The following is a 26,233-nucleotide window of genomic DNA, read 5'->3' on the forward strand; positions in this document are numbered from 1 at the left end:
CGTCATGCCTGTTGTGAAGTCTTTCCCAATTGCCTTCTTTTTGCATATTTAATCTTTTACACATTGCATACTTCGTATGCAATTATGTGTTAAAGCTATGCTTGGTACGGCGGTTTTCAAAGAAACTTTGGTTTTGTTGCTGTTTTCGTTCTATTTATAGAACTACAACGAATTAACCAATTTTGTCTGTTTGTATGATTTTTAATAATCGGGGATTGCCCATATTGCTTTTTTAAATGTATGAAAACATTTATTTGAAGCAATTCTCTTTTCTATTTCTTTTATTTGCGTGCGATCGCGCCCCACGACACGGGTGCCACATTCCCCCCGCAAACATTTTGGTCCTTACGCGCCGAGGAAATTAATATTCAGACGCATACTCCAGAGAAAACAGCACTTTTTTAAAAATTTTGCCAATTTTCATAGTTTGGATAAAGCGAACAAAGTCGAAAGAGGTTATTTATTATAGCCAACAACATAAAAACTAGCGAAAACACAAAACAAGCGAGCACACATACAGCCACAAATCATCACATACAGTCTATTGACGTCGAGATCACATCATCATACAGTCCATTATCACTCATACAGTCCACTAATATCATCGTCACGACATCACATACAATCTTATCATCATCATACTCATCAGTCAAAGTCCATCATCAAACAAATACATTAGCATCACATCTTACAGTCATACACATCATATCATCATCACAATTTGTTATCACTCTACAGTCCATCACATCAACACATCGCTGCCCATCGATCAACTAAAAACACAAGGTACGTGGTTGCTTGACAAATTAACGTTAATTTGACGATCTTAACGTTAATAAACGAAACGAAGTGACTTCGTTTCGTTTATTAACGTTGATTATCGTAACGAAATGATATCGTTTCGTTCGTTAAGCATGCCTGGTTGCACAAAACATTTTTTTTTTAGTTGCGTGATTTTACGCACGGAAAGTGCATTCCGTGTTAGACAAAAAAGGCAATGCAAGTGAAATTGTTAGAATTCGTGGTTATAAACACACCAATCGCCTTTTGACGATCGGGTAATTCCCCCCACCAGTGGTAAGGGTTACTCGACACCGCTCAAGGCAGACAGTCAGTGAATTTTTTTTTTAGTTTTTTTTTTTCACACTCATCACTGCACTGTGTTGTACCCCCTCATCGTCACATACATTGACAAACTTCCTAGTCAGGAACCATAATTTCACTTGGTTGATAGCCGTAGCTTGTCTATCACAGAACTCGCTTTATTAATCAGTTTACGAGCTGAAATAATACCAAAAAGCCGAAAAATTAGCACTGCGTTGGGTGGCTAGTGGCTCATCACAATTGGTCACAAACACAATTTATACTGGTCGCTTCATATTACATATCTGTTTTTTTTTCTTTTCAGCGTTTTTTATAATAAATAATTAAAAGTGTAATTTTCCACATTAAGTTGGATATACAAAATTTATTTCCTTTGGTTGGGAAAGATACCCTGGTTGGCTACTCGAGGATATTCATCAGCGTTCACATCTCACTTTTTGCATACACATTAAATCCTCGTTGGGATTTCTATCTGTGGTTCACATTTTACACTATATCCACATTGGGATTACCGTCTGCGTTTTAATTTTTTTTTAACCAAGAGACCTGTTAAGACACATTAAATATTTGCAGACGATTCTCTTCTCTGCATTGCACATCACTGTAGACACATTAAATCCTTTCAGGACTTCTATCTGTGCTTAATATCACTTTGCACACACTAGAACCTTTCAGGATTTCTATCTGTGCTGCATATCACTACATTTATATCACTTTATACACACTAAATCCTCGTCAGGATTTCTATCTGTGTTTATTTCCATATCACTGTATACACATTAAATCCTTGTCAGGATTTCTATCTGTGGCTTACATAATCCTCGTCAGGATTTCTATCTGTGTTTGATATCACTTTGTACACATTTGATATCACTTTTACATACGCATTAAATCCTCGTCAGGATTTATATCTATATCACTGTATACACATTAAATCCTCGTCAGGATTTCTATCTGTGGCTTACATAATCCTCGTGAGGATCTCTATAAGTGGTTCATATCACTGGCCACACATTACATTCACGTCAAGATTTACATCTGATTCATTTTTTCGCTTATCGCTAAATTGACATAAGATTGCTTTCTGTGTTAACACAAACAATCAGTTCAGAGTTTCAATCCGTGTGTTTGTAAAGATTTCACTTATACAGCACAATCACAGCAGGAGTGATAGCTGGACTACGTTCAAAAAAAAACGAAACACACTTGTAATTTTTGCTGCGGTTAAGTATACACCAACGCCACTAAGTATTTTGCCTCCAAGCTCGAACCCTTTAAAGAATCAAGATATTCAAATTAATAAAATCAATGGAGACTTATATTAGATTGGCTGATTCCATAGCCGAGTTTGAACAAGATTTCAACTCCACCCCGGCCGAATCCCGGAACAAGCACACCCTTGCACTACTGCAAGAGGAGCTAAGGGCACTATGGAAGAAGACCAAGTCCACATATGAAAGTCTTCTCAGCAATTCTGAACTGTCCAAAGACGAGCTCAGCTCATTAAGAAAGAAGAATAAAAGTTGCTTTGCATGCTACCTGCAATGCATGTCTGCTGTGGCGGCTGAAGCCGAAGCCATCACTCCACAGCCGGCCAAGGATGAAGCAAAGGATGAAGATTCTTCGCGCCGGGGACATAAAATGCGGCTGCCACCTTGTGACACCGATGTATTTAAAGGCGACTACCTTTCCTGGCCAGCCTTTAGAGATATGTTCACGGCGATGTACATCCACAATACTGATCTGAAAGATGTCGAGAAATTATATTATCTAAAACAAAAAACTCAAGGGGAGGCAAAAGAAATAGTGGGCAGGTGCTCATTAACAAACGAGGGTTTTGCAACCGCCTGGAAGAATCTAAGCGACAGGTACGAAAATAAACGTATCCTCGTCAACACACAATTAAAACTTTTATTTAATCTGACGGCAGTCGAGCAGGAGTGTGGAACATCAATTAAAAAATTGCAACGTGAGATCAACAATTGCATTTCTGCGCTACAATGTCATAATATTGACATCACAAATTGGGACGCAATCAAAACTTACTTATGCTCCACAAAACTCCCTGAATCTACATTGGCTCTTTGGGAACAGACCGTAGAACGGAAGACAGATATCCCGAAATGGGAGGATATGGACAAATTCCTGTCCAATCGCTTCCAGACATTGGAGACGGTTTCCGATCTTAGGGGTAATAAAACAACAAAAACACCCAAAAGTCAGAGTTCGAATTCTAGGGAAAATTCTACGAAACTTGGGGTTTACCAAGCAAGCGTACCAAAGTCGGCATGTAAGATGTGCAACAGTACGGAGCACAAATTACGAAATTGCCAAAAATTCCATAGGTTGTCCACGTCAGGCAAAATCGAATTTATAAAAACAATAGTTATTGTCTTAATTGTCTGTCGGGTGGACACACCGTGACACGATGCACTAGCCAATTCAATTGCAGCACGTGCCACGCAAGGCACAACACCTTGCTCCATCTTCCGACAGCACAACCAAAGACAACTCCTCAAAGGTGGACTCAAAACGCCACCGACAATTCACCTTCAACCTCACAGCAGGCTAGGGCAAGGATGGAGTCTGAAAAAAGACAAGATAATACTAATAACGTCGCTACGTGTCATGCTAACACCACTAAAGGGGTGTTATTAGGAACAACGCGGGTTCATATAATCTACAACGGGGTGAAATTTTCCGCCAGAGCGCTGATAGACTCTGGGTCCGAATGCTCTTTCATAACTGAAAGACTAAAGAAGCGAATAAACCTTCCGTCCAAACGTTTGCATGTGCAGGTGTCAGGAATAAATAATACACCATCTGCACAGGTAAAGGAATCATGCTCAATTAACTTAGGTTCGCTTACAGACCCCTTAGTAAGCATCCATACAGTGGCCCTAGTCCTGCCTCAATTAACAGGGGACCTTCCGACTTGCCAAGTGAGCGCAACGACTCGGCAAGCATTCCCTGATCTGATTCTGGCGGATAAGAGGTTCTTCATTAATGAACCAGTCGACCTCATACTTGGAGGCGATATTTATCCCCAGATCATACTAAAGGGTATACGGAAGAACGTCCTAAATACGCTTCTCGCCCAAGAAACCGTCTTCGGTTGGATTTTAACCGGTCGAGCAGATGCACCTCACCCAACCAATACGCGGGTATCCTTTTTCAATGAAATTAGCCTAGACAAACAGTTAGCCGCTTTCTGGGAACTTGAAAACGTACCTACAAAAAAGGCCCTGACCGAAGATAATGCCTATTGCGAGGCACTATATAAAAACACAACGGAAAGGAATTCAGATGGAAGATATACTGTCGCCCTTCCATTCAAACAAAGCTTCCCAAAAACCGTCTGTTTGGGCCCATCTGTCAAGAGCGTCTGCTCTCAGTTCTATCGGAACGAGACGCGCCTAGCCAAGGTCCCGGCCCTACAGATGGAATACAATAGGGTACTGACGGAATATGTCACGTTAGGGCACATGACTAAGGTGCACACCGTAGTACCACCACAATCAACTGATTGCTATTTCTTACCGCATCATGCGGTGATCAAAGAAGAAAGCACAACGACTAAATTAAGGGTCGTATTCAACGCGTCGTGCCCGACATCCAATGGCATAAGCCTGAACGATGTTCTACACACCGGCCCAGTACTTAAATCCGACTTAACAATACTGCTCCTCCGATGGAGATTCTACAAGTACGTCTTCAATAGCGACATTGAGAAGATGTACAGGCAAATTTGGGTAAAGGAAAATCAAACCCAATACCAAAGAATAGTTTTTCGACTCAAAGCAGAGGACCCTGTCAGCGTGTTTGAGCTCAACACGGTAACCTTTGGGGTAAACTGTGCCCCTATCTAGCGATCAGAACCCTACATCAACTTGCTGATGACGTCGAGGCGTCTCTGCCAACCGCAGCGCACATCTTGCGAAACAGTATGTACGTCGATGACGTCCTTGCAGGGGGACATAGCATCGAGGCAGCAATCGCGGCCCGCGATGAAATCACAGCTGCATTAAAGTCAGCAGGATTCCCTCTGCGAAAGTGGACATCTAACTGCAGTAGGATACTACAGGGCATACCCAAACCTCACAGGCTTACGGAAGACTTTCTGGAATTCGAGGACGCGAGCATGGTAAAAACCCTAGGCATCCGTTGGAACGCGCATTCCGACTATTTCTATTTCACAGCGAAACCAATCGAAAACCAGGACATCTTAACAAAAAGGGCGATCCTATCTGCCATCGCCAAACTCTTCGACCCTTTAGGCTGGCTTGCTCCAGTTATCATCGTAGCTAAGATATTAATGCAGAACATTTGGCTGGAAGGGACGGATTGGGATGAACCGGTATCCACAATTACTCTAGATCGGTGGCAAACCTTTATGCAGGAGTACCCCGCCATTAACCGGATTCGTATACCTCGGTGGGTGCACTTCACCCCAACCAACGATATAGAGATTCACGGCTTCTGTGACGCGTCCGAAAAAGCCTACGCGGCTACGGTTTACGTGCGAGCTAAGATCAACGACAGGACATACGTTAGTCTACTCATGGCAAAAACGAAGGTGGCGCCAGTAAAAACAATTTCATTACCACGATTAGAGTTATGCGGTGCCGTCTTGCTGGCAGAAACTTTGGAAGCTGTGATGGAGAACCTGAACTTAGGCACATTCAACATGCACCTATGGAAAGACTCGACCATCGTCCTAGCATGGATTCGAAAACCCCCGTGTTCCTGCTCAACATTTGTAGCTCACAGGGTGACAAAAATCGTGGAGAAGGTAGGAACGAAAGCATGGCATCATGTCGAGTCCGCATCAAATCCAGCGGACTTAGCCAGCAGAGGACTTCCAGCCACGGACCTAGTCGACAACTGTTTGTGGTGGCAGGGACCCTCTTGGCTGCAAGAAGGCAAAGCGAGATGGCCATCTCAAGGCGAACAGGAGTACCACACAGACATCGAAGAAAAACGAGTACAAGTGCATGTAGCAACGAACATTCACAGTTTAATATTTAGTCAGATACACTCGAAGCCAATTCTAATATGTATCTAGAAAACTCGAAACTATTTGCGGTTTTTAAATCTACAAAGTCAAGACGGGACTTCGTTGAGCCTATTATGAGAGAATTAGCGAGTGAAACAAGCATTAAAGAAAAGGAAGACCTGGGAGAAAAAATTGGTTTCAATACATTATGATAGAAAGAAAATGGAAGGACGTCTATCGTAACAATTCAAAATTTCTAAGTAAGCATGAAAAGTTGCTAGCTGACAAAACTTTTTTGGATGAAGAAACGCCTAGCACGTCAGCCAATCCAACTAGAGGGAGACCAACAAAGCCCATAGAAGAGTGTTCTACCTACACAAGGAAAAGGAAGCTGTCTGATACCACAAAAGCTATGGCCACGACTGATCTTTCAGAAGCACTGGCTGTAAAAAAGATGAAGAAAACGTGAAGTCTCATATAACAGAAGCAGTTGCGGTAGCAAGTCCAGTGCGACTTATGAGGATCAAAAACAGCATTCCCACACCACCAAATGCGCTACCTAGGAAATACACTCCCGAAGAAGTTTTGGCGCGCGTAAGTCATTATTATAACGTAATGCCGATATTTTACTTGGATAAAAAAAATTGCTCAAGCCAAGAAAGAAGCAGTTCCTCTAAGTCCCAAAATAACCGAAGTATCAGCTGAAATTGAGCTACAAAACCTAATGGATCATACGTCTACACAACTCCTTCAAAGTTTTACTGAAGAAAAGTTGAAATCACTGCCAAAGGAGCTAGCATTGATAACTAAGTGGGGCTTTGATGGATCATCAGGACAAAGCGCATATAAACAAAGAATAAATGTAACCGATGAAACAATTACAGATAGTAATATGTTTATGGCTTCTATTGTTCCATTACAACTAAAAGATGAAGCTTCAGAATATTGGAAAAATCCACGTCCGTCATCAACTTTTTGTGTCGCCCGATATTATTTAAATACTAGAAGGAGTCTTCGGAACTCATAAAGGCTACAGTGAGTGATATAAAAAATCAAATTGCCAAATAAGAACCAACAATAATTGAAATTGAAAAGGGGAATGTCATTAAAATAAAGCATGATTTTCTTCTAACAATGGTCGATGGAAAAGTTTTGAACTTAATAACAAATACGACATCTACAATGAAATGTCCAATTTGTAAGAAGAGCCAAAAGGACTTTGAAAATCTTGATGATTCAATAACTGACGAACTAAATTATGAGTATGGAATATCTCCTTTGCATGCTAGGATAATATGTATGGAATTTGTTTTGAAGCTGGTTTATACACTACCACAACAAGGAGAATAGGAGAAAAAAAATAATTCAGGATACATTCTATAAAGAGATTGGCCTTAGAGTTGACTGTCCAAAGTATGGATACAGAAATACAAATGAAGGTAACTCCTCAAGACGATTTTTTGAAAACGATGAAGTGACTGCTCGCGTAACAGGAGTTGATAGAGGTATTGTGAAAAGATTGGGAGCAATTTTAAATATTTTAAACTACCATGAACCAGTTAATGGACCCAAATTTGGAGAATAAGCATCTAATACTACTGCATCAAAAGCATCCTGAGAAGAAACTTACACCAACGGTACATAAAATTTTAGCACATGGAAAAGATTTAATAGAGTACCAGTGCTTACCATTAGGAGAATTGTCTGAAGAACCTCAAGAATCTAAGAACAAGGACTACAAAACATATAAACCGAAAATCGTAAATTTACTACCAAAATGGTAGGCAACACTTTAACCACTATATATGTGTAATATTACACATCTTTATTTTTACAAATTTCTTGTTGAATTTTACGCAAAAACTGTGTAATACTTTAGACACAATATGCCTAAAATTGTACTCACCACTTGCTTATATTTACACCCACATTTTTTGTAAATAAAAGGCCAATTATTTTTCAATTTAATTTTTAACTTAAATATTTATTTATTCACATTTGTTAATTCATTAAGTAATTAAGATATTTTTTTACATAGAAGAAAACTAAAATTATAAAATAGTATTAATTTTTTAATTCATTAATTTCATAAATATTTATTTATTACATAATAATTAATTAATATATTAATAATTTCATCAAAATCTGATGGGGTTGGGTTCAATGCATATCGGTTTAGATATGAAATTCATCATAGAACAAAACTACAATAAAAAACTTAAATATGTTAATTAATACATTAATTTCATAAATTTGTTTAATACTATATGAATATTTCTTGAGTTATTAAGATATTTTTTTAATTTAATTTACAGTTGCATCGATTTTTCTCATAAGTGTATTTAGTTTTGCTATATTATTAATGTGTTTTATTTTTCCATGTATTTGGGACGGAAAAAATTTTAAAAAATTACGCATCAAAAATTAACACGTTTGCGAAATATTTTTGGGATATTCTAAATTGAGTATATAATAATAACAAAGTAGCTGCCAAACCAAGTCAAGTAAATCTCCGTTAGTTTCTTTAAAGGTAGGATAGGTTAGGTGGTAGCTGCCCTGATAAGGATAGCTCACTTGGACAACACGAAGGTCCGTTGTGATACCACATACACCAAAAATAACGGTGACTTAGATCTAGCTACTTAGAGAATCGTTGGGTAGCAACGATGAAGCTCCGAATGATACCGATCTCAACTTTGGATATATCCTCGGGAGATCCAAGTGAGTCGCGACCGAAGTACTTTCGCCTAGTTCTGGCAAAAGCTGGACAATCAAGCATAAAGTGATTTGGTGATTCCACCTCATGATCCTCCATACAGCTGCAGCAGGATGGAGCTTCCAGTATATTGAGACGTACCGCATGAATACCCATGGTACAGTGCCCTGTCAAAACCCCAATGACCATTGATAGGTGAGCCTTAGTGAACCCAATTATTTCAGCAGACCTCCTGCCATCCACTTTTGGCCAGAAATATCTTGCTACCCTGCAAGACGTGGTATCCGCCCAACGTTTGCTGAGCTGATTCGAGGCCCAGCTATGGAGGAGCAATCCACAGGTGGCCAGCGGGATCCCGAAATCCCTACAGCTATCTTCATCCGGCTCAGTTGTACCGATGCGGGCTAAGAGATCCGCTTGACAGTTACCCGGGATATCACTATGGCCCGGGACCCAGATAATCTTAATTGTAAAATAATTCGATGCAATCGCAAGCGAAGTCAGGCACTCCCAGACCACCCTCGATCGCACTGTAGTTGAGCTCAAGGCCTTGATAGCCGCTTGGCTATCAGAGTAGATGTTAAATTCCCTAACCGTGGTAGCACTGGATAGCATTCCATCCACCGCATCCTTAATCGCAGCAATTTCCGATTGGAATAGACTGCAGTGATCAGCCAACTTAAACTTGCGGCTTAAATTTAGCTCTTGACAAAAGACCCCGCCACCAACCTTTCCATCCAGCTTTGACCCATCCGTGAACAAGTTAACCGGCCCCATGCCCCAGATAATTCTTCTTCCCCAATCCTCTCTCTCTGGAATAACTGGGGTGAAGGTTGTATAGGGAGCAGTTATCGGCATACAGTAGTCCGTTCTGTCCGGGATGAAGTCGAAACTGGTAAGAAGGCTAGAGTGTCCGCGGTCAGAAAGTCTATATCCCATATCACGAAGCCTGACCAACGACCTTGCCGTGGCCGCCTTTCCCGCAATATCTACTGGGTATATGTTCAGTGCCAAGGTAGGTGTTGTTCTGAGAGCGCCACTGATACCGATCAGCGCCGTCCGTTGCACTGACACTAACATTTTGGAGGTGCTCGCCGTGTCCAGTGCTTTCCACCAGACCAGCACTCCATATAGCAGAATCGGTTTGACCACCATCTCATAAAGCCAGTGTACTATTCTTGGCGAGAGTCCCCATCTCTTTCCGATAGCTCCTCTGCAGCAGTAGAAGGCAATGGCGGCCTTCCTGGCCCGATCTTCCACATTGGGTCTCCAGGACAGTTTCTTGTCCAAAACAATCCCCAAATATTTAACCCTATCAGAAAGTACCAACGGTACCCCTCCAATCGAGGGAGTCCTGAAATCGGGCATCTTATATCTCCTTTTGAAAAGGACCACTTCCGGTTTTCCCGGGTTGACCGCCAATCCACATGATTCAGCACACCTAGCCACAGTATCCAGGTAGCCCTGCAGAACATCGCGCAGGGTGCCCAGAAATTTGCCTCTGACTAGGATAGCGAGGTCATCTGCATAGGCAACCACCCGACAAACATTGGCTTCCAGCTCCACAAGAAGCTCGTTGACTACCAAAACCTAGAGGAGAGGAGATAGGACACCCCCCTGTGGCATTCCCCTGCACACCTTCCTCTTAATTATGGCCCCTCCCCACTCCGCTGCGACAATTCTGCCGCATAGAAGTTTGCTAATAAATTCAACCAGAGCCGCCTCGACTCCTAATCCCACCAGAGCTCTTTCGATTGCCCCCGGTAAGACATTGTTAAAAGCTCCCTCGATGTCTAGAAAGGCACCCAGAGCATACTCTTTGTTTTCGAGGAACCCCTCTATTTGCTTTACAATCGAATGGAGAGCCGTTTCCGTCGATCTGCCCTTGCAGTACGCATGCTGTGAAGCCGACAGTAACCCCCGAGGTATCCTTTCCCGTAGGTACAGGTCAATCAACCGCTCAAACGTCTTAAGAAGAAACGACGAGAGACTGATTGGCCTGAAATCCTTAAGTGATACATGAGAGCTTCTGCCGGCCTTCGGAATGAAAATAACCCTAACCGTGTGCCAAGACTTCGGGATATAGTTAAGCCTGAGGCAGTTAGTATATATGATGGCCAACCAGCGACAGGAAATCCCCAAAGACCTTTGAAGCTGCGCAGGAATGATTCCATCCGGGCCCGGAGACTTATAGGGCTTGAACGACCCTATAGCCCAGGTTATTTGACTTTCCCGTATTGGAGTGGCAGGCACTTCTGCATGGCCAATGACCGCCGACCATGTAGGCGAAGATCCCTGCGCAACTGGGACATCGGGCAAATGATTGTCCAGTAAAAGCCTTAGGGACTCCTCGCTACTCATCGACGAGTCCCCACCATCATCTCTCAGATACCCCAGAGGAGCGGGGTTCCTAGAGAGTATTTTTCTAAATCTCTCTCCTACAATACAAGTCCCAGTTAGTACTTTTAGGGTTCCTAAAAGATATTTTACCGGGACATTCTTCGTTCACTGAGAACTGAATATATCGGTGATCAGAGAAGGAGTGCTCGTTGAGAACCCTCCATCCAAATATCCGACATTCCAATTCTCTACTAACCAGGGTGAGGTCCAGGACCTCCTCCCTTACCGCAGTAATAAAAGTCGGGTCATTCCCCCTATTACATATACAAAGTCCCTCATCAACAATAAAAGTAAATAAAGACTCACCTCTAGTGTTGGTATACGAGCTTCCCCAAATACTATGATGGGCATTAGCATCGGCACCGATGATCACGCCAACACCTCTCCGCCTTGCATCAGCGGTGATTTCACCCAGTATCGCAGGTGGTGGTCCCTCTACGTCCCCGTGGGGCATGTACGCTGAGACCACCCACATTTCATTACATCGTCGCTCGAGGCAGACCGTGGTTACGTCAGCATTGCTGAAATTAGAGAGAATAAAAGCTTTAATCTCTTTTTTTAACAAGCACACAGGATCTAGGCCTACTTGCATACCAAAAGCACAAAGGTGTTGTATTTTCCAGTCCTTAATCCAGAAATCTTACTGCCGTTACTACTCAGCCACGGCTCCTGGACAAGGACTATATCCACTCCGCCTTTTTCAAGGCAGAGCACCAAATTTGCGGAAGCCGCCTTAGAGTGATGAAGATTGATTTGACGGATTTCCATCAAAAGCGCTCTTCTTCCGCACCCCATCCTTGGCGGATTCGTATTAGTCTTGTCCATTCTAAAAAAGTCCCCCCTCAAGGCCGCTATCCCGAGCCGATTGTGTAGTCGCCCTTTAACGGTCTCGTGGTTATCTATGCTACGCAGGAAGGCTACGAGAGGGTTGACGCATTACCTTATGAGTAATGCGTTCAGAGCCAGACCGGACGCGAAGCGGGAAAATCTTCAACCGCACCTACACCACCAACTTAACGACGACGGAGCCGGAACGTACCTTGAGGCCCGCCACGGTTTTAACGGGACGTGGGCAGGTGCAGCATTGGCCTACCAGCCATTTCGGTAGGGTTTCACCCCGACCTACTAAAGTGGCAAAATACCGCACCTACCAGCCCAAAGTCGTTAAGTCAAAATGTAATGTCAAATCAAAGCCCTAAAACAGTCCAGTTCGTCACCGCTGTGTACCGATCTTGACTCTTAAAGAGTCCTCCCTCCCCTGAGCTCGGCACAATGACTCAGAGGGTGCGGGTTTTATCGAGTTGTCCTCTCTAGATTCGCCATTATCAGTAGAAGCAGGGGCACCTCGTGCAGGACGTGAAAACTAATCACGCGTGACATTCGTCACTATGGCCGGTCTAAGACCGGTCTGATCCAGAGCCTAAAACCACTTATGATATCCAAGCCAAGTATCTTAGCCCTTTCAGTTCTTTAAAGGTAACATTCCTTTCAAAAAAATATATGATATATTTTGAGGTACGTCTTCTGGATATGTATCTAGAAAATAATGAAATGAATAAAAAATTAGCAAAAATTAAAATTAAAATAATAAGATTATTAATACAAAATTATAAAATTGATATTTTGTATTTTCTTAAATAAATAACTTAAATGAACGAAACATTATACAATTTTTAATAAATTTTTGAGGATTTCTGGTAGTGCCCTGGAAAGGGTTGAAATACGTTCGTTGGCTTTTTTTATTCCTTTTTCAACTTTTTCTATTGTCCTCCCAAACTGAAATAATGTATAAAATAATTAGAAAGTTACTAAAGAGTTGAAAAAGTGAAAGTTGGTATAAATATTAAAAAATATGTATATGCTTATTTATGTATGTACCTTATAAAATTTAAAAAGAAGCTCGTCGTTCTCCTTGAAATATTTAGCAATAGCTGTGAAAATAAATTGAGTGCACAGCTCTTTAAACAAAAACTCTCCGCAGGTTTCAGAAATATTATATTTGCATTTTAACCGTGTTAACATATTTTTAAAGCTATTAACGCGGGTAGAACTAGGACTATTTGGCAACTCCTGGAAACTAATCGTATTTAACGATAGTTCCTCATTATTTTCGCCCACCTCTCTTTCCACCGAATAGTCACTCTTTTGGCTATGTTTCCAGAAAAAATGTGAGAGAAATGAGGACGCATTACTAAATGATTTCAAGCAAGAAATTTCTGGGCAGTTGACGTTTCTGCTATAAGCAAAATGTTTTAAAATATATAAATATACTTCATGTATTCTTGTAGCGGAAAAGTCGCAAGAAGCCATCGAGCAATTGAATTTGTGGTGACACCTTCAACCACGGCATCTTTAGCAGAATGCTTTTTTGAAAAATGGACTGCATAGATATTGTAGCTTGAAAACTTTTTATTGCATTTTGGAAACAAACATTCAAACAAATTTGAAGTCAGTTCCATATGCGCATATAAATGCAAATGATAAATCTTTAATTTGCAGAACTGCTTTGCACACACTTTACACACAAACTTTTCCAATATACCTATTTGTAAAGCTTATTCACTTATATATATTTACATATATTTTATCTTATTCGCCTATTAATATTTATTTTTTAATTCTTATTAACTTTTTTCCACCACGAGACGACAAACACGACGATTTCACCGAAAATGAAAATGTACAGTTACCTGAAGGAAAATACGATAATAAGTGACCGAAATTTGCACATTGTTGTGTGAAATTACACAGCATGTATAATTTTGCACAATTCTTGCGTAAAACCACGCACTTTTCGGATGTAAATCAAAATATTACACGTTTTTTTATAGTAATATAATCAATTTTTTTATTTCCAACATGCATACGTACAAAAAATGGGTACAACAGTGAAAAAGAGATTTACTAATCAATTTTGTTACTTTATTGAAAAATAAGATATCTATGTACAAGTAAATTTTTTATTTCAAATAAAAGAATTAATTAATTTAGTAATTTATAAATATATACTTTTCGTTATTGCATTTCTCTAAAGTTTATCAAAATTATTTTAAAGCTTAGGCATTTCGCCTTCAAACGAGTATTAAATTTTTATAGAAATCGATACGTCTATCGAGTTTGGTACAAATTGGTAAAGCGGTTACTAAGATCAAACTTTTTAGCATAAATGGGCAGTGCCACTCCTCTTTTCCAAAACTCGTTGGCTGTTTAATCTTTAGCTCAAATAAAATTTCATTGAACCACTCTCAATAACTTTTAGTTATTAATAAAATACATATTTGGCTTGTAAATTAAAAAAAAAAAACATGTAAAATTTTACGATGAATTTTGAAGCACCTTGTTATTGTGGCACCAAAAATGGACATTTGAGTTTTATAAGAGTATTGCCATTTAAAAGAAACAATACGTCTATCGATTTTGGTAGTTATTGATTACGTGACTACTTAGATACAACTTTTTATCATAAGTGGGCAGTGCCACGCCGTGTTATCAAAATCATTAGTTTATCTTATTTAATGTTTAAATACGTCATTATAAGACCAATATCATTTATTTTTTTATTTTTTACTAAAAACATTTTGTTTTTGCTTATATTTAAGAATTCGTGAGCTTAACACCGGCTTATAATAATTGAATTTCAATTATTATGTTTTCTAATATGTTTTTGCATTTTTCTAAAAATTTTCGAATTTGACGAATTTTTTTGAAGCACCCTGTATTTGTGACATTCTGAGCTTTTCACAATAAAACTTCAAATAATTAGCTTTCATTTGCATTTTAAATTTTTAAAATATCTTCATTGGTTCAAAAGTTATGATTTTTGAAAAGAAAAAACTCAAAAGGCACCACTGTGCGTCGTATCTAAAAACATGCATATCTCTGAAAGAAAATTTTTTTCGACGAAATCTTGATATAGGTATTTACTAGTTTCGTGCAAACAAATTAGAAAAAAGTTTGAGCTAAATCAAAATTATGAAATCCTAAAAGATGTACGATTTAAAAAATAATGACCCATATGAATGTAGGGTTTAGCCAAAAAATCTTCATAGCTTCTGATGGAATTATAGGAAAAATATCATATTGGGCTTAATTTAAAGGTATTTTACGTACACTTCAGAATCTGTATTAATATCTATAGTGTTTTTGAATTTTAGTAGAGATATCAGTCTTAAATTATGAGAAATTTGCCTAAAATGAACTTTTAACTCTATATTATCATTTTTAACAAATTTCTTATGGACAATTTATTTTCTTTACAGCTTTTTGTATTTAAATTTAAAATGGATGAACCAAATCATTCTACAATCTGAATCCACTTTATCGCATACACTTGAACACGATATTATTGCATATGGTTTATCAAGTGAATTAAATAATCTGAATTTACCGTCTAGTAGTGACATTTAAAGATTTTATTTTTTTTAAGTGATCATGCTAAAATTCAAAGTAAAATGTTTTCGCATAAAAATTTAATTCTTCATCTGTTTTAATTGAAAAATATCACGAAAGCATTATGTTAGGTTAGGTTGAACTGGCCGGTCCATGAGGACCTCACATAGACTGAATAAGTCCGTAGTGTTACCAGAAGATTGTTTTAAAGACCAAACTGAAAAACCGTATCAAAAACCAGGACCTATGTTATAAAATACCTCCGTCCTCTTGGCAAATACTAGAAGCTTCCTATGATTTAAGCCACTTGGTGCTTCTAGATTTGACAGCTGTATCACTCCTAATAGCTGGAGTCTTAGCCTGGGAAGAGCACAGAACGTGCTCGATCGTTTCCTCCTCCAGCCCGCACTTCCTACATCTGCTATCACTGACCCAGCCTAATTTAAAGGCATGTGACGCCAGAAGGCAGTGTCCAGTCAAAATACCCGTCATGAGTCTTCAGTCCTCTCTTTTTAATGATAGAAGCAACTTTGTTAATCTAAGGTTGTAAGACCTGCGCATAATCTTCGACACTTTACAGCCCCGCGCTTGAACCCATGCCTTTCCTGCTTGGTCAATCATGTGCATCTCTCGCCTTCGCTTAATTTCGCCCAGTCTATTTGGGACGTCTACGGAGCAAGCTTCAAGGGATCCGCCCTTTTTAGCTAGTTCATCAGCTTTTTCATTCCCATCTTTTCCCATATGCCCTGCGACCCAATATAGATGTATGCTTCTCCCTGTCCCGATTCTTTCCAGGGACTGCTTACACTCTAGCACGTATTTAGATGCTGTGTTATGCGAGATTATTGCCTTAATCGCTGCTTGACTGTCAATATAAAAGTTAACACGGTTGCATCTTAAGCTATTCTCTTCCAGGGTTTCTACTGCTTTGGTTACGGCTAATATTTCCGCTTGTAAAACGCTACAGTAATCCAGCAGCCTGTAGGATCTACTTATTTCCGGAACAGCGCAGTATACCGCAGACCCTACTCCTTCCACTACTTTGGAATCATCGGTGTACACATGTATCGCCTCGTCCGCCATTTGCGCACCCTTGCGCCAACCGTCCACCTCTATTGTGGCCTTAAGATCTCCCTCGAAGCGCAGATAGGGAATCATGTAGTCTGTTCATCTTGTGATTGATGACGCTATACTACTATGGCCATATGGTCGGCGCTCAAGCTGACCCGGAGAACCGAGCCTGGTTGCTGTCGTTAATGCTATGTTCTTTGCTACCAGGTCTACAGGTGGAATGTGCAGAAGGGCATACAGTGCAGCCGTCTGGGTTGTTTTCAGGGCTCCCGTAGTGCTGAGCATCGGTAGTCTGCATACCCCCTCTAATTTTTTGAGGAATGTTATATTTTGTGTGGCTTTCCACCAAACAAGAACCCCATAGTATAGAATAGGGCTTACAATCGCTGTAAAAACCCAAAGAGAAAGAGAGGGCGATAGGCCACACGTACACCCTAGCATTCTTTTACATGCATAGAGTGCCGTTGACGCCTTCTAGACCCTCTCCTCCAGGTTGAGCTTCCATGACAGCTTACTGTCTAGGATGATTCCTAGATATTTTGTGCAAGGTTTCTCCTGTAAGGTCTCCCCTCCTAACTTAGGCCTGGTCCAATTTGGGACCTTGTACCTCTTTGTAAACAATACCATATCCGTCTCTTCCGCATTGACTTTCAACCCGATATTAGATGCCCAGGTATGAATATCCCGAAGCGCCCGATCCATCAAAGTACTAATCGTTGGAAGGCACTTTCCACTTATGATAATTTCAACGTCATCTGCGTAAGCCTTAAGTTTTCCGGGTCCCTCATCGAATTGCCTGAGCAGTTGGTTGGTGACCAGCGTCCACAGCAGAGGTGATAGCACCCCTCCCTGCGGCGTGCCCCTGTCCGCTGATTTCGTGGCCTCATACAATCCCCATTGTGATGTAATCTTTCTGCAATTTAACATGCAGCCGATACATCTGATTAAGGCAGGATGTACTTTAATGTAATTAAGACCATCCATAATCGCCCATTTTGCAACATTATTGAAAGCCCCGGCAATGTGCAGGAAGGCTCATATTCCAGGGATTTCTCTATGCAATGCGGTGTCTACCGACTTGCCTTTGGTGTACGCATGCTGTGTTGTGGATAGCAGCTTTTCATCCACGTTGGACTTTATGTACACATCTATCAGCCTCTCAAAGGTTTTGAGCAGATGGGTCTAATGGGTTAAGCTAATGGGTCTATAGTCTTTGGAATACACGTGACCGATCTTCCCCGCCTTTGGTAGAAAAGCTACACGAGAAGTTCTCCAAGAGTGCGGTACCTGATTCAGTCTTATGCACCCATCGAATATTATTTTAAGCCATTCCACGACCGCCCTACTTGCGACTTGTAGCATGGCTGGAAATACACCATCTGGGCCCGGCGATTTAAACTTAGAAAACGCCTTCACTGCCCACTCGATCTTGGTATCGGTCACCAAGCCCGGCACTACTAGCTCCGTCCATTCAGAATACCCGTCATGAGTCCACAGTCCTCTCTTTTTAATGACAGAAGCAACTACGGTAGTCTAAGGTTGTTAGGCCTACACATAATCTTCGACACTTTACAGCCCCGCGCTTGAACCCACATCTTTCCCGCTTGGTCGATCATGTGCACCTCTCGCCTTCGCCTAATCTCGCCCAATTTAATTGGGACGTCTACGGAGCCAGCTTCAAGGGATGCGCCCTTTTTAGTTAGTTCGTCCGCTTTTTCATTCCCATCTATTCACATATGCCCTGGGACCCAATATAAATGTATGCTTCTGCACTTTTTGTTAAAATTTTACTTAAACATTTTTTTTTTTTTTTTTTGTGTAGTGGTCGTCTTCGTCCTCCGATTTTGCTAATTTTTATTAATCACACATATAGTAATAGGAGGAACGTACCTGCTTCCCAAGGCAGTCGGTTCTATGTACCGGAGCGACTCGGGATTTTTTCCGACCAAGGACTGTCATTTCAGTGTGACCCCATTTAATTTGTTGCGTCCCTCCCACAAATTGTCATCCTCCCAGCAGCTCCTTGCAGCAGGATTGCTCCATATTCTCTTACTCCGGGAAGGCATCGAATCCAATCCGGGTCCGTCTCCTGACCCCGGTCCTGAGAAATTGTTTTGCTGCATTTGCCGGAAAAGAATCTTTTTAGGACGGTCATACTCTGTTCAGTGTGTCTCGTGTAAGGGATGGTTGCATCGGACAAGTTGTTCTGGGCTTGATCCCAAAATCTGACGTCCACGTAACTTCTATAAATATTTTGTGGCTCCTTGTTGTTCACCCCCAAAGGCGTCCCGTAGTCTACGCCTAAGCGCCCCCATTACCTTCCAGCAGCCCCGCTGCTCAGCAAGCCACAACAAGTACCCGCTGCTGCGCGCGCCCCACGGCGCCAACAACTCAAACAGCTGCTACCACTCATAACTACTACCTTCGTAGTAGAGTCGGTAGCAATGCTGAGCATCAGCCCTTGCCCCTGTCTTCTCCCCCCCCCCCCCCCCCCGTCTTTTCCGGCAGCAATCGTGTAGGTCAGGGAAATAGACTTTTAGTCCCTACCTCCGTTTGCACCGTTTGCCAGCGCAGAATATATATGTTGGCGACATCCGCCCAATGCAGCTCCTGCCGTGGGTGGTGCCACTTTCCTAGATGTTCTGGTCTCCGCGACGGCAACCCCCCGACGGGTTTCATCGCGCCATGTTGCAGGGTCGCAAACCCAAATCATTCGGGTACCCCAATGCTTGCCCAAGGACGCCCAGTCCCAGGGCCACAACAGAAATTGCGTCCTGGCCTTCCACAACCCAGGCGTAGTCACCCGTCACTTACCCCCAGAGTGGCGGCGACTCCCATTATGCACTTCAGAATTCTGCAGTTAAACTGTAATGGACTAACTGGGAAGATTACGGAGATAGTCGATTTCATGTAGAGGCACAACATCCGCATTGCTGCTATTCAAGAGACTAAACTCACACCAAGATCTGCATCGCAGACTTGCTCTGGGTATAATGTCCACAGGAAAGACCGCGGGGGCGGAAATTGAGGCGGCCTCGCATTTATCATACACCACTTTGTGCAATATTATATATTTGATTCTGGCATCGACCGCAGGGACAATGTCTTAGAACGTCAAGGCCTATCTGGTGGTCGGCAGGCATCGGTGCAATTTAGAAATGAAACATCAAAATCAAGAAGAATTAAACAAGGGATGCCACAGGGTGGTGTCATATCCCCACTTTTGTTTAATTTCTACATATCTAAGCTACCTTCACCACCGGAAGGAGTCACAATCGTTTCCTACGCTGATGACTGCACAATAACGGCCACAGGCCCAGGCCCAAATATCGATGAGCTATGCAATAAAATAAACGGCTACCTCCCTGATCTCTCCAGTGCTACATTTTGGTGAGCACGCAGCCGCAATTGTTCCGAGAATTCAGAGCCGTAACAAAATCCTCAAATCCCTCGCTGGCAGTACCTGGGGAAAACATAAAGAAACGCTCATGACTACATACAAAGCAATTAGCCAGCCGATTACGTGCTACGCGTCACCCATATGGTCGCCAAGCCTAAAAATTACCCACTGGAAGAAGCTACATGCCTGCCAAAATACTGCTCTCAGAATTGCCACGAACTGTCTTCTTATGTCCCCAGAACACCATCTGCATAATGAGGCGAGAATACTCCCCATCAGGGAGAGATATGAGATGCTGACCAAACAGTTCCTGTTGAATACCCAAAAACCTGAGCATCCCAACAGACATCTGATTGATGAACCAGTACCGCCTAGGGGCTTAAGGAGTCATCTCCGTAAGCATTTTGAGGAAATACGGCACCTGAGAACCTAGCCGTATGAAGCGAAAAAACACAAGCAGGTCCTTGGTGAACTCCATAAACAGGCGTCGGACCTTTATGCCGGGAATTGCCCGGTGAATCCAGTACTTAGAGAAAAGTATACAAAACTCGCGGAAGGGGAACGCATACTCCCCAGGGAAACGCGTGTCACTCTTGCTCAACTTCGTTCTGGATACTGTAACAGGTTAAACTCTTACCTATCCAGAATCAACTCTGACATACAAAATGTATGCCCCGCTTGCAATGTGTCCCCACATGACACCAACCATCTGTTTAATTGTAATGTGGAACCAACGCCTCTAACACCACTTTCCTTATGGTCCACCCCTGTTGAAACGGCAAGTTTCCTTGGACTCCCGTTAGAGGATATTGATGACAATTTGTGATCGGTCGTGGCTGTTAGGTGGGGCGAAGCATTGCTACAACAACAACAACAACAGGAACGTGCCTGCCAAATTTCATCATGATAGCTTCAACGACTGCGAAATTACAGCTTGAAAAACTTTTAAATTTCCTTCTTTAAAAGTGGGCGGTGCCACTCCCATTGTTCAAAATTTTACTAATTTTCTATTTTACGTCATAAGGTCAACGCGCCTACCAAGTTTCATCGCTATATCCGTTTTTGGTAATGAACTATCGCTTTTGTTCGATTTTTCGAAATTTTCGATATCGAAAAAGTGGGCTCGGTTGTAGTCCGATTTCGTTCATTTTAAATAGCGATCTGATATGAGAGCCCGGGAATCTACATATCAAATTTCATCAAGATACCGCAAAATTTACTTAAGTTATCGTGTTTACGGACGGACGGACGGACATGGCTAAATGAATTCCTTTTTTCGCCCAGATCATTTTGATATATAGAAGTCTATATCTATCTCGATTAGTTTATGCCGTTACGGATTACCGTTATGCGAACAAAGTTAATATACTCTGTGAGCTCTGCTCAGCTGAGTATAAAAAATATTGTATCCCAGCTGACTGCCGGCATTGCCATGTTGACGTTGCATAGTACTATAAAGTAACTGGTTATCACAAAAAACCGTATATAAAGTAATACTTTACATTAAAGTCGTAGATTCGTCTCGTAAAACTGAAGCTGTAACATACACGTTGGAAATTTCCCGCGATTCCAAATTTGCGATAGTGTATTTTCCAATAAAATTCTAACGTACGACATTCTTCAAACAAATTTTGAAAGAATGACCAATCCAACATAACTCGTTATCAAATCACGAAATATTTGGTAGAAAATGAATTATTTTCCCCAAAACCTGTTAGCATTTACAAATTTATTATCACTACTAATATAGCAGTACTTTCTACTACAATTTTCGCTGAATGAGATTGATTTATTTCGAGTTTTCCTTACTTCGTAAAAGCAGCCCGTCTAGATTTCTAAATTTGGGAGTGTTAAAGCTCTGTCATCATTGGAGAACAAACCTCTAGTAATTGAATCATGGCAGTGATAGCATTTCAATATAGCAGAGACATTCTAGACACAGCCGTCAGTACTTTATGAAAACAAACAAAAACTAAAAAAAAAACCATGATGAAATGAATATTCAAGTGTTCTGATAACGTTGACGTTTTCCCTTATTCTGACATGCATATTTTAGGTCTATCATACAGAACTGCCTTTGAGTTCTACTACGATCGGAGTAGATTTTACTATACGCTTAGAAATATTAAAACTACATAAGCCGCTACTATAATTGTTTAGCCAAAAAGATTGACGTAACTTTGTGTTTCCCAAAAGAATATAGAAAAAATTTTGCTGAAAACAAATTTTTTGGGGAATTTTGTACAAAAAATGAAGCAATCAAAATTTAATACTTTTGTAATACAAGTAAATACTGGGAAATATAGCTACCGAAAAAGTGAGGTTATGTTGTTAACACCACCTTTAGTATTACATCATGAAAAAAACGATAAGAAGAAGAAAAACGTCCATTTCACCGGAATACAAGCTTAAGATTAACTAATAAGCGCTCTTACGAAAGCTGGTCGTTTTTTATTTATGGTCGACCATATCAAGTTTTTTTTAAGTTTTTTTACTTTCATGGTCCATACTATTCACGCCCGAGAGATTTTTACGCCCCGAGCGAGCGCGCCGCCACTAACGTTAACGACTGGAAACAATTATGCGCTGGTGGTCACGTCACAATACGCAGCGGTTTTGGTTTTGGTTGTACTTTCAAAAATACTTCCCGAAGGTTAAGGGCAGTATTGCGGATGAGGGCAGTCCTTTTCCGTATATGAACTCGGGAAGGTCTTGTATTAGCACCTTCTGTTACTAGTCCGGCTGTCTCAGAAACAATTGTCGAAGCCCCTTAACCCGCTGAGAGCATGACTCTGCTGTCTTCTTATTCTTTTCTAGTAGTGCTTCGCCCTTCAATAAGGTTGGGCGGACGAGCAGGGCCATAGCGTGAGTCGCAGGGGCCCCGGGGCAGAACAATAATTGGGGCCCCTTTATCAAAATTTAATCCGTGTATTTCTGCCATGAAAAGCTTCTCTGTGAAAATTCATCTGTTTGTAGGATAAACGAAAAAGGAGCACGATGCTAATTTAAAAAGAAGCTCGATATGGGTGGAAGGATATCGCGCAAAGCGTTTTCTTATTAATATTTATTAATTGCAATACGATACAGAGTTTTTTTACTATAATAAATTTTGAGCATATTCATATTACAGTCTCACTTAAACTTAGCTTTGCGAAACATCAGTCTTACTAGTTTTATTACAATATCATTAGTTTTTGTACGACGTTTTTGATGAACTATAAGCCGGAGTCATTGGTGCCGTATGTCGTATCGCTGTATCCGTATCCCTAACGTAATCAGCTGTTTATCGTTACGACGGTAAACCAAAACCCAATTGGTTGGCTACGATACGGTTACGACTTTAGCGGCAACAATAATCGATTGTATTGATTCTCATAAGGTTGGTCGAATCAGCTGTTATAAGGTTACCGATACGGTTACCGATAAAGCACCAATGTCTCCAGCTATAAAAGCTTTTTTCTCGATTTCACAGCAGCAATTTATCTATCACCACATTATAATCCACTCTGCTTTCTCTTTGATTTTCGATGGAAAATAGCGACAAATTACTCAACCTTTCTTGTGACATCGTGCTTCGCAAGTAGCTTTTAATCAATTTCAAAAGTTCGCTCAGCCTTTGCAGTGGTTACGGGAATGGTGAGAAACTTCAGAAGAGCGGTGCAAACATCTGCGTAGCTCGGAAACAACGACCTGATTTAGTTACTACTGAATAATACTTTTCGGTGAAACTGCGATTATTCTGCTCGAAGACCTTTGGAAAAGTTCCTTGAGGTTGAAGGGGCCCGGAAGCTGTTAGATGTTGCTTCACTGCTGGGTCCGTAATCAAATTGGGAAACTCACTTTGTCCCCCATCATTCAAGTTCTTCTAGCTAACAGAAACTTCAACTGGTTTCAAGATCATCGTGGAATTATTTTTGCTAACGGGTGTTATGTGACTAATCTCCTTATCCTCGATATCCTTGTCTGAATTATCTCTTTCAGTTTGTAACTCTAGCAAAAATCACATAATGGTCATTGTATGATTTCGTCAAAAACAACATCGATTTTTAGGTTGGGAATCTAGATGAATGTCAAATTTACCTGATTCAAAATCCGTACTTAAGTTCTTATTCCGAGCAGGTGCTCCGCCATGAATTTCTTCACCTTCGAATTCCGAAAATTCCTTTCTGCCGTGTAAATCTGAAAAAATAAAACCATTTCCATTACAAAAAATAGGGCATATTTATTCGAAAGCCTTCTGTTGTTAGAAATTTTTCTGCTAGATTAGAAAAAAAATTCTATTGAAAAACGAAAACAAATTCACCAAGCAGAATTATGTTGTCTAATTTGTTGTTGCTTTTCAATTGAAATTTGTTTGTAAGCTAGCAGAAAAAATTTCGGGCAGCAAAAAGTTCTCGAGTAAAAAATGCCGAATATTGAAACTGCAATTTCATTGTACGAAATGTATTAAATTTTTTGGTATATCAAACGTGTCTCACAAAAAATGGGGTAGATAATACATAAGGAAGTTTATAATATACAAACCTTGATTTTCCGTGCCACTTTTTTCAATTTTTGTCAACCACGAAGTAATTTGTAGGTTGCTTTTGACCGATTCTTCGTTTTTATTTTTTCGTCCCGTCTTTTTTCGGCACCACTCGGTAAGCAAGTTTCATTTTGATTAATCTACCACACTATCATAGTGTACCTATACAAGTGTGTTCACTAAGCGATAAACGTCAAAACTACAAACAGCCTCGCTCACCTGATGGAAATCTCAGGTCTAGAGTCGCATTTTTGGTCTCAACGACAACATTTTTGACTACCAATCGTATCGACTTTTTCAATTTTTCAATCATTCGGCGCACTCGGTAATGGTATCCATTTTGAATTCGCTGTCATTCCGAATCCAGCGAGTGCCTGTCAGAATGCTTGACAGATAAGTCAACACACTTGTACTTGTACACTATGCACACTATTAGACGCAAACTGAATCACTATGTAAACAAAGCTGACAAAGCTTTGAACTAAATTGACAGTCTGTTGTTTTGCTGTGCCATTATGCTAACGCGCAAGTTTGATGCGGGTACCGACCAGTGTTGCCGCGAGCTTTGAAAAAAATGTCAACTCATCGACTGGAAATTAATTAATACATTTTTTCTTTGAAACAAATTTGAAGAATCTGTGCTAATTTTAGTAAAATGCTGTTTTTCGTCCGTGCAAATTTTTCTACGTAATTTTAGATAACAATATTTGAACAGAAATCGAAGGATTTAATTTCATTATTTCTTTTACTCGACCGGGGCCCCGGAAGGCTGGGGACCCCGGGTAATTGCCCCAGTTGCCCCTTGGTAGCTACGGCCCTGCGGACGAGACAGTGTTTGAGGCGTTGCTTCCACTTTAGAATTTAAAGGATTGTTGCGCACCGAACGATAGCTCCAACTTCTACGGGCGGTCCCTATAACTACTCCTTGCTTTGTTTTTCGTTGGAGCATCACCGGGCATAGCACCCTTCTCTTTTTAGTAGATTGGCATCAACTCTTCTGTCTAGATTAACATATTGCTGCTCAATTGAGGGGATGGCGAAAAGTCTACAGATGCATCCTACTTTATACAGCGTCCATATCGCTGTAGACCAAGAGGTGATACTTACCTTATACTTATCAATTATTTGTTGTTTGTTGCAAGTTTTTGGTTCTGTATTCATAAATTAAGTTGGTAATTAGATGTGTTATATTATTAATAAATGTAAGGCGCGATAACCTCCGAAGAGATTTTTGGCCGAGCTTCTCTTCCAATTTGCGTCGTGCTTCTTTTTTATTTTTCTTACAAATTGGCAGGTCAGGGCCTACTTGTTTTATGTCGACTCCGAACGGCATCTGCAAAGCCAATGAGCTTTCACTGAGAAGCTTTTCTTGGCAGAACTACACTCGGAGTGCTTGCCCAACACTGCCGAGGGGCGACCCGGTTAGAAAAATTTTCTTCTAATTGAGAAAACTTTTTTCTAAAATGTTGATGTTGCTTTTTCGCGCGGCGTGAACCCAGCATCTTCGGCGTGGTAGGTGGAGTACGCTACTATCACACCACGGCGGCGACCTGAAATACCTACAGAAGATATTATGATGGGGTTGGCCTTGCTGAATCCCTCATCTGAAACCGATATTGACGGTCTGTCGGC

At 40.9% G+C, this 26,233-nt stretch overlaps 1 protein-coding gene and 1 long non-coding RNA gene across 6 annotated transcripts in view; one reads left to right on the plus strand and one right to left on the minus strand.

The window, feature by feature from the left end:
* The window catches only part of LOC137244225 (lysosome membrane protein 2), a 913,474-nt gene that overhangs the window by 793,197 nt on the left and 94,044 nt on the right, over nucleotides 1-26,233 (plus strand). The window lies entirely within an intron of this gene.
* LOC137246580 (uncharacterized) lies at nucleotides 23,526-24,873 on the minus strand. The gene is made up of 3 exons (XR_010951572.1): nucleotides 24,601-24,873; nucleotides 24,157-24,255; nucleotides 23,526-24,066 (listed from the first exon to the last, which is right to left on the minus strand). It is a non-coding gene; the product is annotated as an uncharacterized lncRNA (long non-coding RNA).

The sequence above is a fragment of the Eurosta solidaginis genome, chromosome 3 (assembly GCF_040869045.1).
Source record: "Eurosta solidaginis isolate ZX-2024a chromosome 3, ASM4086904v1, whole genome shotgun sequence".
NCBI classification, from domain to species: Eukaryota; Metazoa; Arthropoda; class Insecta; order Diptera; family Tephritidae; genus Eurosta; species Eurosta solidaginis.